The 14,494-nt window shown below is 48.0% G+C and overlaps 1 protein-coding gene across 2 annotated transcripts in view; it reads right to left on the bottom strand.

Moving 5' to 3' along the window:
• Positions 1-14,494, bottom strand: part of LOC138504521 (uncharacterized) — a 263,829-nt gene that overhangs the window by 89,780 nt on the left and 159,555 nt on the right. For both annotated transcript variants that reach the window (XR_011279858.1, XR_011279857.1), the window contains one exon: positions 1,339-1,462. The gene's annotated coding sequence lies outside the window, so the exon portion shown is untranslated. The remainder of the gene's footprint in view (positions 1-1,338; positions 1,463-14,494) is intronic.

The following is a 14,494-nucleotide window of genomic DNA, read 5'->3' on the forward strand; positions in this document are numbered from 1 at the left end:
ACTCAAAAAATTCACACAACCATCTCTCGCACAACAAGCTGCACGCACGTCACCAACTCGCAACAACACATAAGCCGCACCAACAGCACACGCGGACTGACACCGATCCAATACTCGCACCAAAGCTCAGCACCCGGTGTTTACCGAGTTGAAGCTGCCAACAGTACACCACTCCTCTCACTATCCTACTCCCTCCTCACCTTACTAACCCATCCCACCTTCTCGTTTACAGATCCGCCAGAGCGCCTCGGGACCAATTCCATTGGTGACGGTGCGCTATATAAGTACCTTTAACATAGCATAACATCGCTCAAAGCTATCTTTCATTGTCGCCTGACCAAAAGGAATGTGTGCTTCTGCGCGGGATATCTTGGTTCTATACTGCTAACGTTTGATTTTTTTTCCTCGAAGAATAGACATTAGGAGAGGACTGAGAGTGGTGCTGTATTTTCTATGTTCAAATATCTCTATTGATTTTTTTTAAATGGGTACAAATAAACATTTAACAGATGGAAGGAAGAACCAATTTAGCATTTTGGCGTTGGAGAAATAGCTGGGTTAATACTAAATTGTTCAAGTTTGAACTAAGTAAAAAAAATACTGCCCCTAGAAATGTTGGCTTGCTCTAGTTATATAGGTTCTCATTTTACTTTGTGAGCATGTACCTTTGTCTTATTGAAAAAACTCCACAACACATGATACAGAATCAGGAATTTGAGATGGAATGCCAACATGCCCCATTTCATTAAGGAATGAACGGTTTCTCAAAAGATAATAAAATATATTTGCATACAAAATAAAAACAGGATGGAATGGGTCATGTGGACATGCTTGTGTTTGACAAGTGCTAGCCAGGCTTCTTTCATATTCCATGGAGGAGGTTGATATTGAGAGGTATTATGTTTTAGACAGAAAGCTGGAGAGCACAAGAGTTAGAGATTACTGTGTGGCAAGCACACGTAATAATAAAAACTTAAAAATAAAATACATTTTTTTAATGAATGCTTTGTTCTAACATTTTTTGTTTGCGTTTTCTCTATGTATATTTGCGTTATAGTGATCTTTCTTACTTTTGAGACCTAGCCACGGTGTTTTAGAGGTGCGCTTGTTTTTTCAGCTTATTTGGTTGGGAGTCAGCTTGTTTTTTTTCTTTTGACCTTGCAACACTGAGCAAGACAAAGGTGGCATGCAGGATTTTAGTTGGGTGGTCAACAGTGGGAGTTTGTTTTTTCTTTGTATGTATGCTTTCCAAAGTCAGCAGTGTTTACCGGTATAACAAACGCATCATGACTGGAACATTTTAATAATTACATTAATCAGAATCACATCTATGCTTACCATTTATAGGGTAGGTTATTACATTGGTTGCCTTTTCCAAATGACATTTTTCCACCTTCTCGTTGACACAATTACATTTTCCAAACTGTATCACTGGAGAGTAAAGACAGTGTTCCGAGGATGGCTGTGAAACAATCAAGTCAAACAATGATAATCAGGCAGATAGGGCACGGTACAAATATCCTTTAAAATTAACATTAACTGCCTACAAGAAATATCAGCCCTTAGTGATGACTGCATTCTCTTTAGTATGGACGTCTGCAGCCTCTATACATCTATCCCGCATGATGAAGTACAATCTGTACTTTGGGTACTTTCCAATTCATCAGACATCAAGGGCAATCCTGAATTTGCAGTGGAACTTCTGGATTTGATTCTCAAGAATAGTTACTTCCATTTCCAAGGGAAGTACTATGGCCAAATCTCCGGAACATCTATGGGGTCAGCGATGGCACCTGTATATGCAAACACATACATGTACCATTTTGAGCATAAGTATGTCCTAGAACACCATCATTGGGCACCTCAGATATTGATGTGGAAACGCTACATTGATGATATCTTTGGGATCTGGTTTGGCCCCAGGATTGAGTTCGACCAGTTTTTCAGCTATTTGAACGGAATACACCAAAAAATTAAATTCACAATGGAAACTGGTGCACCGACTCTACACTTTCTTGATGTGGAACTTACAATTAAAGAAAGGAGACTTACCACCTCTATATATCACAAACCTACAGATGCAAACAATCTGCTGCATTACACAACTTTCCATCCCAAACCCATGCTGAGTAGTCTGCCCTACAGTCAAATGCTTCGCCTGAAAAGGATAATTTCAGACCCAGCAGGTCTGGACTCAGAATGCTCCAAATTGATTGATAAACTCAAGGAAAGAGGTTATCCTGCAGGAATACTGGATACAGCAATGGAAAGGACAATCCCGCTGAGCAGAGAACAACTCCTGACACTGAAAGATAAAAATAAATCAATACCTCTTCTTTATATTTCAAAGTGTTCACGTCAGAGCTTCCAAATTAGCAGAGCCATCCAGAAAAACAGGGATATCCTCCATAATGATTAAACCCTATTTAAAACTGTTTCCAAAAGCACCAATGATGGCCTTCAAAAGATGCAGGAATCTGAAGGACAGATTAGTCAGAGCAGAGAGGCCATGTAAGGAAAAACAACTCCTACTTAAAACCAAGAAGGAGGATACTTTTCCCTGTCTCAATTGCAAACATTGTAACAAAGTTATAAAGAGAGACACCATCTCTCACCCGCATACTGGGAAGAAAATTAAGATACATGACTTTGGGCGTGGCTTGGAGCACCATCGATGTGGCTGCTCCCCTAAGGCCAGTTGAGTGAAGTCCGCTGTAAAAAGGGATAAGATGCGGCGCCCCGCTAGCCAGCTGGGGCCCAATTAACATCCAGGGCGTTTCAACACCTAAGGCATGACTGTGGGACCAAGTTATTCAACCGGAGCCTCTGAACTCAGCCAAAAATCCAAGATGGCGACTGCACCTACCCCCAGAGTACAGAGGTAGCACTGACGGCTCCCACGGCATCCACCATTCTCCAGAGCCCCGAGGACGGCCCCCAGCAACAGCAGAGCTAACCCCAGGACCCGAGACTACTGAGGACACGCGGCATCAACCCAACCCGGAGCCGTGTGGGTGGTGCCCCCGGAATCCCCTCCCGCAACTACTCCAATGCACGCGGCCCCCGGCGTGCCGCACAGCGAGGTCCACAGTGCCCCTCAAGGCTGGGGGAGTCCCCCCGCAGCACACACCAGGCCGGCACCTCTCCTGCGCGGGATCACAACACTGGTTCCGACACCATAGAAGAAGGCGGCACAGACAGTGCATCACCAGGTAGGAGCTGCTAGGGGGCGAGGGAGGGGTGGGGGCCAGCTCATACCTGAACCGGGCTCCCACCAAAGGAGCTTACTGAACGTGTGCCAAAGAGGGGCAAAGAGACGGCTCCTCCCCCCCGGCGGCCCCTGGAACTCTCTCCAGTCCTCCCTCTGTGCCGGTGAGAGAGATTCCATCCAGCACTGAGCCCGCACCCTCAATTCCTGGGGCGCCCCGGCCCATACCCCTAATGCAGCGCCTCTCCTCTGGCCCAAGAAGTGGAGGAACCTCCTCACTCTCTCCCTCAGCAAGTTTGATGACCCCACGCCTCCCGCAAACAACACTGTGGCAGACCCCATCTGGTAAGCGCTAAAGGCCCATCTGCACCCAACCCCAGTCCTACGGCTCCCAGCCTGCAGCCCCAAGTCCTGAAACTCACACCACCATTCAGCAGGGGCAGGCAGACCCGCCAGGCAGCGACACCATCCACTTGGCCCTCCAGGCCGGTAGTGGTGTACTCAGTCCCCGGTGCAAGAGGACTATACCAGATCTGGATGCCCCGCTTCGGCCCCTTCCCCTCCAAGGAGGAGGTTCTGACCTCACATTGTTCCTGAAGCAGCACTCTCTTCAGCCATCCACTTCCTGGGGTGCCCCGGCCCACCTCCCCACTCAGGCTCCTTCCCCTAACCTGAAACCTGAGGGGATCCATCAGTTTTGACGCCTCACTGTGGCGGAGTGACTTACCTCCTTTCCTCACCAGACAGAGGGGACATATTCTCCACCTACAATCCTCAGACCTGTCGGGACTGACCCTCGATGCTGGGGAGCCTCACGCCTTCAGACTCCAGGACCAACACTCCCAAGCCTTAACCAGCGCCCCTGAAGCTAAACGCAAAACCAGCCTCTTTAACACCTCTTCAGCCCCACAATCCGGCACTATGTCCAAACAAACGAAAACCAGCAAAAACGCGGACATCGCCACCATGCTTACAGCACCAGACAGAGGAAGAAAATCTGACCTTGCCAAGCCTACCCCAAAGGATTCCCAGGAGGGGGTGATACCCGGCCACCATAGGCAACCCATTAGCTTTCATGGCAGACATTAAAGCCGAATTTAGGTCCTGCATGACTGAACTCACCACCAAATTAAAGCAAACCGAACACGGTAACTGAGGTGGAGCAAAGGCTGGGGGAGGTCGAAGACTGCTCCCAGGACCAGGCAACCACACGGGGGACATTCAACAAGCAGTAAGAGCTCTCCAAGACAAGTGTGAAATCCTCAAGTTCAAGCAAGAGGAATTGGAGAACAGGGCCCACCAAAACAACCTTTGGATCCGGGGAATACCATCCTCGGTCCCAGACAAAAACCTGCCGGAATATGTAGGGAACTAGGCCCTCCTCCCGCAATTGGACAAAGCACAATTACTGCTGGACCGTACCCACAGATGCGCCCATGCCGGGGGGGTAGACTCGGACCACCCTCCAGATATCATCACTGTAGTCCATTTCTTTTCCATGAAAGAAACCATCTCCGCCATCAGCCGCTCACGAGATGATCTCACCTTCCAGGGCTCACCTCTTCAGATTTATCAAGATCTCTCGCTCCTGACTCGCCAGAGGAGAAAGGCTCTCCGACCCCTAGCCCTCTTCCTTCAGGAACGTCAGGTCCATTACAAATGGCTTTTCCCAACGGCAGTGCAATTTACATTTAATGGCACACTGCAGAGAATTAGCCACCTGGATGATGCCAGCAAGATCATGCACCCGTCTTCCCCCAAAGTGGCAACTTCACCAAACCCGGAGGCAACAGGGAGCCCGGAGACTGCCCCCCCCCGCAAACCAGGCGGTCCTCATGGTCAAGGGCATCTTGAAACAACAGGAGGATGTAAAAAGATCTCAAGACACACTATAGGATCGATTGCTGCACTCTCGGACTAGCCGCCCAACCCTTTTCTACAGCGAAGCACCATTTCCGGCCCTGCACAAGATCATTACTACCCACTGCGGCGAGCTTCACCCATGGCCTATGCCCATTCCAAAGTACGTTCCATCTTTGTTTCCTTGGAAACACATGTTATTCCTACTGACTCAAATGGTCCTGTTGGCCAGAGGTTTGGCCACACTCACAATGTCGCACTCACAATGTCGACCACCCCGCTAGCTAAAGAGTTGGCATCCTGAAGGAGACCGGTGTTAAAACCCCAAGAGCAGGACAGCACGCATCCAACCCACTCCTATGATGGCAACTAATGAGCTCTCTTCCAACCCCCCCCGTATCAGGGGATAGCTGAGGCGTTAGCCCGTGAGCATCAGACACTACGGTGCCTCTTGCTAAATGTTAACGGGCTGAACTCCCCCTCCAAGCGCAAGTCGATCCTACAGAAACTACAAGACGAAGAAGCTGGGGTGGCGATGCTCCAGGAAACTCATCTCCTTCCGACAGACTTTGGATGCCTACGATCCCGCATATACCCACGTCAGTTCCTCGCCTCGGGAGACTAAGAAAGGGGGCAAAGTGATCCTGTTTAGGAAAGACCTAAATCCCCAGATATTGGACTCCATAACTTGCCCAGGAGGCCGCTTCGTGGCAGTTAAATGCCTTTTACTGGGAGATCTCTATACCTTCATATCAGCATACACCCCCAATTCGGGGCAAGCAAGCTTCTACGATTCATTGGATACCACCCTCTCGGGCTTCAGAGAAGGCCAAACAATAACAGGAGGAGACTTCAATGGAGTACCAGACCCCACCAGAGACAAATACCACCCCCCGCCCACCCCTGGGGATTTCACGCAAGCCCTTAGCCTCTTGCGCCTCTTCAGAACCCTGGAAGTAGTGGACTCATGGCGGGTGCTCCACCCCACCGAGAAAAGATTACTCCTTTTTCTCCTATGTTCATCGAACTTTCTCAAGAATTGACCTCCTCCTACCTTCGCCCCAAACCCTCGCCTACGCCAACTAGGTATCCATCGGCCCAAGGATCCTATCGGATCATGCTCCAATAATAATGGAACTTCAGACCCAGGACCTCAAAGCTAACACCCCAGGCAGATGGCCGCTCTATGACCCGATCCTCAATGACATGCTAATTAGAGACAAGATCGCAACCACTATTAAGAATTTCTTCGAGGAGAACCCGGTCATAGACACTTCCCCTGCTAAAACTTGGACGCGATGAAAGCAGTGATCAGGGGAGCTCTGATAGCTCAAGGGGTGGCATTTCACCGGATCCGGAGACAAACCGGGTAAGCCCTGGAAGAGGAACTGCAAACAGCAGAGGAAGCTCAAAAGAAGAAAGGGTGGTCCCCCAGGACTCAACGAGCCATCCGCACAGACAGAAAGAAGCTAGAGGCCCACTACGCTGAGCATACCACGCAACTATTGGCCAAGACTAGGCAATTCTATTTTGCTAAGAACAACAAAGCTAACAAGCTACTGGTAGCTAAACTGGCCAAAACAAGATGCACTAATACCATCAAAGGGCTCCGCGACCCACAAGGGGTGACTCATTACACCGAGACAAGGAAACAACAACTGGCGGTGGACCACCTAACCCACGTAATGACTGCACCCCCACGAGACCGGTCTAAACAAGAGGAATATCTGCGGGGGACAGCCTTGCCACACCTACCTGACCCAACGAGAGAGTACCATCCCCAGACAAACGGCATTACTGAAAGAGTAAACCAGACCCTTGAACAGTACCTACGTTGTTTTTCCACCAAGGTTCAGGACGATTGGTCTGTGCTCATACCAGTCGCATAATTTGCCTACAATAACTCTGAACACTCTTCTATAAAAAACAGTCCTTTCTTTTGCAACCTAGGCTTTCATCCTTCTGTACTTCCCACAGTGCTGCCTGCTCCTAGTCCTGTTCCTTCTGTTGATTCCTGGACTGCTCAGTTGGTTTCAGTTCATCAAGAAGATTTGAACCATCTATCCCAGGATAGGGAAAACATAGCATGGCAGAAACATGTTCTTGATGCTGTATGGGATTTTTGGAATACACCAAAATATCATCCAGGTACACAATAACAAAGAGGAATAGCATGTCAGAAAAAACTCGATCCATAAACCGCTGGAAGATAGCCAGAGCATTGGCAAGTCCAAAAGGCATGACCAGGTACTCAAAATGGAATGGTGTTCGAAAGGGGGTCTTCCATTCATCGCCTTCGCTTATTCGTATCAGATGGCAGGCTCCTCGCAAGTCTAACTTGGAAAAATCACAGCGCTCCTAAGTGCTTCCAAGATGTCAGATATCAGAGGTATGGGGTATCTGTCCTTCCGAGTGCATTGGTTTAGACCCCTATAATCTAGACAGGGTCATAGCTCCTTTGTGTCTTTCGTGGGTACAAAAAATAAGGACGCCCCTGCAGGTGACTTGGAAGGACGGATGGTGCCGTTAGCAAGATTGGTATCCAAATATTCTCTTAGGGCCTTCTTTTCAGGTTCTGATAGGATAAACATCCTGCCAAAGGGAATTACAGCGTTTTCCTCAGTGTCGATGGCGCAGTCTTCTGGCCAATTTGGAGGCAGGGTTTGAACAATGGCAGTGGAAAAGAAGTCAGAGAATTGTTGGTAGATCTCAGGTACATGATTGACATTTAAGATGGAGAGTGAAGAGTTGTTCCTTTGGTCGACCTTGGGAACTTTTGGGTGGGTAACTGAAGACAAACAGTTTGAGAGGCAGTATTCAGAGCCCACAAATAAGGAGCCAGCAGACCAGTTGATGTATGGGTTATGCTTCTTTAACCAAGGAATGCCTAGGACCACTGGATAGTGTGCCGCTCTGATTATGTCGAACTGTATGTTTTCTTGGTGGTTGCGGATTGATAGCGTGATCTTCCTGGTTTGTTGGGTGATGGGACCAGAGGACAAGGGAGAGCCGTCGATTCCTTCTACTGTCTGAATGATATCCTTTTGTTCTCTGGGAATGTCATGCCTGGCTTCCCATTGGTCATCCATAAATATGCCCATAGCACCGCAGTCAACCAAGGCTAGAACAGTCTGCAGTGTTCCGATGGGAGGAAGCAGAGTGACTTCAAGGACTACCAGGTTCCAACTTGATGAAGGATCCAGGATCGGAGGGATGGAGCGGTCCTTGGTCTCCCGAAGTTGGGCTCCATTCAGGATCGGGAGCTGGCGTTTCCTGAACGCCTGGGTGGTGCTATGGGACAGTTCCTGACCAAATGTTCGTCAGAGGCACAGTACATGCACAACCCACTGTCAAATCGACGTCTTCTTTCCTGGCTTGAGATGGGGCCTCATCGCTCCCAATTGCCTAGGTTCGGCATCAGCAGTAGTGTTTTCCTTTGTGGTAGGAGCGAAGACAGAAATCTTGGGAGGGGAGTTTGGCGTTCTCTTCTTTTCCGCCTTTCTTTCTTGGATTCTGAAGTCAATTTGTAGGGATAAATCCATAAGGGCCTGGAAGGAACTTGGACGGGCAATTCTGGCTAGCTCATCCTTTACTTCATCAGTGAGGCAACAACGAAACAGGGTAAAGCACGCATCGTTTGACCACTCGGCTTCCTTGGCAAGTTGATTAAATCTGGTAACATAGGACAACATATCCTGTGATCCTTGGCGGAACTCCAGTAGCCTTTCCTGTGCAGAATACACCTGGTCAGGACGATCAAACATCTCTTTGAAGGCCTTGATAAAGCCGTCGTATTTATCCAACAAGGGATCTCCTGCTGAAACCAGTGGGGTGGCCCAAGCCACGGCATTGCCAGTAAGATGGGCTATGACGAATCCCACCTTAGTTCTGGGGGTGGAAAAGTAGTATGGCTTAAATGTGAAGTGCACTAGACATGAGTCCAGGAATGGACGGAGCAATTTAGCGGAGTCATCATCTTTGTCCACTATTCCACTTGTGGAAGCGCTATCCTGATAGGCCGAATCACGGGAGAGAACCAGCTGCATCAGGGCGGCGTTCTCTGCCTTAAGATTCTGTACTTCCTGGTAAAGTTCTTGAATACCACTCAAAAGATCCTGCATAGAAAGATTTTTATCTGTTGCCTTGTCAGATGATTGTCTCGGTTGGGGGCTCACCTGTTTAGGCTTGGTTGGCTTCGTTCTTGTTGTCTGCCCACTTTTCCTAGAGCTGCGGGTGTCGTGAAGATAAGGACGGGCTTCTGCAGACACCACTCGGTCTGTGGCAGGTAACCTGAGGTTCAGCCTTTGAGAGTGATAGTTCACTGGCAACTGCGAGGTCAGTCCTGGATGGAGGGTTGTGGAACATAGCAGCGGTGAGGTCTGGAACCTCAGGAGAAATCCTGGGTAAGCGGTAAGCGGTCCAAGGGCAACCGCGAGAACAGTCCTAGAGGGGAGAGCCGCTGCGTGGCACCCGCCGTTGCATGTAAGTTCCGAATGCCTCAGTAATTCTGGGTAGGCGGTGAGGTGGTCCGAGGGCAACCGCTGGATCAGTCCTGGATGCGAGCGTGAGGAAGTCAAACACTGGATTGTGAGCACATTGACACGCGCAGACCCGCAGGGGCGTGGCGCTTATCTAGGTGTGCTGAAAACTACACCGTGCACCAAGGAGCAGCGTCCGCCATGTTGAGAGGGTGTTGGGGTCATTCGGGCACGTTGTCGAAGGGACCAGGAGGTCCAAAGGGGGCGGTGGTGCGATTTCATGACAATGGGAGGCTGACCTGGGTCACCTGATTGATGACCAAACCTGGGTGGACATCTGGACATGCACCCACGCCTCATCTACCTGTATCACCAACAAGGAATGCGCATACAAGCTCATGCTGCGATGGTACTACCCCCCGCTTAGGCTACACCACATGAACCCACGAGTGGATTGCTCCTGCTGGAGGGGATGCGCCCAGCCTGGCTCCTTTTTTCACATGTGGTGGACCTGCCCAAAGATCCAGCAGTTCTGGGTACGGTGCCTGTCGACTATCGAACAGATTCCCGGGAGCGCGCTCCCACTGGAACCCGAAAAACCATCCTACTGGGGGTCCCGACACCAGGGGTCTACCCCTGCTCCGGAAACAGAGCGAAACTATCAACGCAATGCCTCCTGCCAGTCGAAACTGTGCTGGCCCGCTTCTGGAAATCCCTTTATGGCCCCTGTATGGCTCACTGGTGGGGAAAACTATGGGACATCCTGATTGCGGAAAAGGCAACCGCAGCGAGGGCAGGAGTCCTGCACCGCTTCCAGAACATCTGGTCCCCAGTACTGGACTATGACCAGCGATTCCCGCCTTGACATTCAAACCGATCAACACTCTATGGGCCCTGAAGGATCAGGCAACCACATGAGAGGCAGGGGCAGCGGGCGGAGCCGCCGAACGGGAGAACTGGGGGAGGGAGACAGAGGACCCGAGAGGGGAAGTGGGGGGGGGGGACAGTATGAACTCAAGGGAACTATTAAAAATAAGCAAAGTTGTTGTGCACTGCTATTTGTAAACTGTCCTGCCTTGGTTTAAAACAAACATGTTTTAAAAAAAAAGATCCATGACTTCGCTACCTACCTGTCAGCAGGGGTGATTTATTCCATCAAGTGCCCATGTGGCAAACTATATATTGGACAAACAACAAGGGCAGTGAAAGACAGATGGATGGAACACAAGTCCATGATCAGATGTAAAAACATAAGATCTCCAGTAGCACGTCACTTTGTTGAACATCAACACACTATAGCGCAAATGAAGTTTCAGGTGATTGAGGTGGTCAAAAGGCCCCAACGGGGTGGAGATTATCTATCTCTCCTCTCCCGTAAAGAGACATTTTGGATTGATCTACTGGATACCTTACAGCCCAGAGGGCTCAACGATGAGTTCTCCTTGAGCGGTTTCATTTAGAATTTGATTAGATACCTGCACTTGTTAAGGGTATTTTTTTTACCTTGAATTTATTTGACCCCTATATTCCAGGAACTCTAACCTATAAAATATCTTGGTGTGCTCTTGGAATGTACACCGCATGCTATCTACTTACTGAAATTGTTGCATGGACTCTTGCCCAATATTATTTTTTACTATGTGTATTCATCCTGAATTCATCTATCTTTTTTTTGTTCTGATGGGAATGTCTGTACCACTGCAATTGTTTTTTTTATTTTTAATATGTTTTCTTCCGAATACATTTATGATGCTATGTTTTCCTTCTTAAAACCTTGGTAAGATGGATAATATGACCATATACCACTACAGATTGAAGAATGTATGTACACAGACTGGACACTATTGAGACTCAATTTTGTATACTATATTTATTAACAATAGTATGGTATTAATCTGTATCCATAAAGTAAACTGTAAATAGGCAGACTTTTTAAACTGGATGTTACTGTATATTGTCGATCTAGATCTATCACCTGTTTACGTACTGTTCCTTTTTGAGTTACTAGTCCCTGTTCGGATTTATATATCCCTCGATGAAACTTGAGAATGGTACATGTTACATTCTACAAAGGACGATTGTCTATCTAAAAATCTGAACATTGTTCATTTTTCAACTTTGAAAAATACATATCTTTATCAGATACTATATGATGTTCACAACTATATGTATATGACAAATTATAGAGTTTCGAACATTCCGTCCATAACACAAATCACAACGGGAAGTTAACGTTGAGGTTTATATTGTTGCCAGGTATACTTCCATGGCACATCAGTATCAGAGATGATTAGTTAATTTGCACTAGTGCCAGGCATTCTGTCAGATGGTGCATAGATACATATTCTGGATCATCTGCATACTTAATATTGAATACAAGGCTTCATAGCCTCTGCCACCTAACTCTTGAAGATGGCTGCTGGCCTTTTTAGCTTTTTCCCATAGTCCGTTGTTTATTTTGACATTTCCCCCCCTCCATCTAGATAGACAGACGTGACAGAATTGTTCCCTTAGCTACAGTGGCCACGGACACTTGAGCGGCTGCTTTTTCAATCGAACTCAGCATTTGGAATCCTTCGATGAGGTATGTTAACTTGGGTGACTGAATTTAAGTTTTTGACCGCTCCATGCGGCTACATAGTCTTGCTATACGCATATGTACAGTCAATTTTGAACACATGTATGCGTTTGTTTTGTAGGTTGACTGAAGTCCAGCCTAACGGGTCCGTTGCTATGCGTTCACTGCCTAGCCTGTAGTGTAACGCATCCTTGACAATGGCGTGCTTTTCGTGAGAGCCGTAAAGCAAAGCTATTGCCTGCAACCTGCTTCTACCTCCGTAGGGTGGTGCTCCATGAGATCACACAAGGTACAATACCCAGTAATATGCTACATAATTGTTGTCCCTTAATTGCAGATATAGCGCAACCAAATGTCTTAGCATGCTCCATTCTAAGTACTCCATACGATTGTCTCCTTATTAGATACATTGATCGCGAAGAAGCACAGGTTTTCCTGTTCAAGCCTCTTGCTATATTTACGCCACTTACTGGGACACCAGAAGGCACATCACGCTATGCATGCACTAGACCTAGGGTGTATATCATCCCAGCATGAAATATCCTGTTTATGCCTCTTTAATTCCTTTTGTCTCCTTGCAGGTTCTGCTTCTCCAAGGTTCGAGGGAATAGCTGGACACGGTGAGCGTCACTTCAATTTCTTTATATGTATGGAGGCCATTTCTGCCATAGGACACTGTTGCCTAATTATTCTTACTTTTTTCTTAATAAAGGCTCATTAAACCTGATGGAGTGGATGAGGATGTCAAGGAGTTCCCTCCTTCTCACCCGAGTCAGTTCTTTACTGGCGTCCTTGGTTGATGCCTTCTTACGGATGGAGCGGGTTTTGAAGAAGGCGGGCCGTGTCTCTGCCGAATCCAGAATGCGTTCAGTTTTCCAGGAGGCCGTATCCAGGAATCCAGGAGGCAATGCAAGTTTGCTAGAACTCGAATCCGGGAGGTAAGAAGAAGGGGGAGGTCAAGGAAGGGAAAGCGGGTATGGAAAAAGAGAAGAACCACGAGCTACGGAGCACACGTCTGGTAGCTACTTCACAATAGCATTGAGATGCGCGGAGCCACTGAAGGCGTGGTCTGAAGGCGTGGTCTCGAAATAGAGAAAGGCTACGTCCAACGCATGGAGCGAGAAGGAAATACGCTGGACGGCCATATTGGAAGTATTAATGTGTACAAGCCCGTTGTGACAGGGACCATGAAGCCCAAAAGGGGTGCACCCTGCGATTCATGACAGAGGAATTATGCATGGCCACTCAAGCGACGCAAGGGCCCAGGAAAGAGACTAACCATTGAGTGGTTAACTCGGTACAGCCTACCAGAGATTGCAGCCTGGCGGCCATGAGCTTGTGGTCGACTAAATCGAATGTGGCAGAGAGATCTGACAGCATCAGAAGAGCTGGTTGGCCATGATCGATGATGGAAGACATACTGGATTTTACCGTACCATGGCGAGCACGACAGTCTGATTGACGGGGACCAAGTATAGCATGGTCTTCGATTAATTTTTGTAGCTGAAGGTACACAGCTCAATCCATTACCTTCAGTAAGAATGGAACATTCGTTATTGGTCGATAGTGCTTGGTTATGAGTGGGTCAAGATAAGCTTTCTTGAGCAAGGGGGTGATCAAGGCCTCCTTGAGGTCAGTAGGTACACAACCCTCAAGAAAGGACAGCATGCCTCCTCCGAAGACCCTTCCCTCCTGTTTTGCCCGGGTGGATGAGATGGAACCTTCTGAGCAGCCGTGGGGCCTTGATGTTTGAGACAGGCTCCCAGGTTCTTTCGCTAGGAGGATATATTTTCCATTCAACCAGGTATTGAAGCTGGCCCCTTCTATACCTGGAATCACAAATCCGAGATACCTCATATTCCAATTGGTCATCGACCAGTATAGGAGGAGGTCTGGAGGATTTTCGGGAGGATGGATAGTAGGGTTTCAGTAAAGATGCGTGCAAGACTGGGTGTATCTTCTTCCAGGATTCTGGCAATTTGATCTGATAAGAAACAGGATTTATAATTTCTTTAATGGAAAATGGACCATAGTACCGAGGGGCCAGTTTACTAGGTTGTAGATGTCGGGGTAGTAATTTTGAGGATAACCAGATCTGGTCACCGACTGCATAAGAAGGGCCAGGTCTTCTTCTGGAATCTGCATATTTCTTGGTCTGTTTCCTGGCCTTATCCAAGAATTCCTTGGCTTCCTTATGTATGTCGACAAGGGTTTTGATCCAGGAGTCAACTGTAGGTACTGGTGTAGATTGAGGAAGAACCGAAGGCAGGACCGATGGATGAAATCCTTGACTGCAATAAAAGGGGCTGATCATAAGTGCCGAATGGTCAGAATTGTTGTAGGCGAATTCAGCCACGGGTATCAGGAGCG

Source organism: Ambystoma mexicanum, chromosome 11 (assembly GCF_040938575.1).
Source record: "Ambystoma mexicanum isolate Mex_15411 chromosome 11, UKY_AmexF1_1, whole genome shotgun sequence".
In the NCBI taxonomy this organism is placed as follows: domain Eukaryota; kingdom Metazoa; phylum Chordata; class Amphibia; order Caudata; family Ambystomatidae; genus Ambystoma; species Ambystoma mexicanum.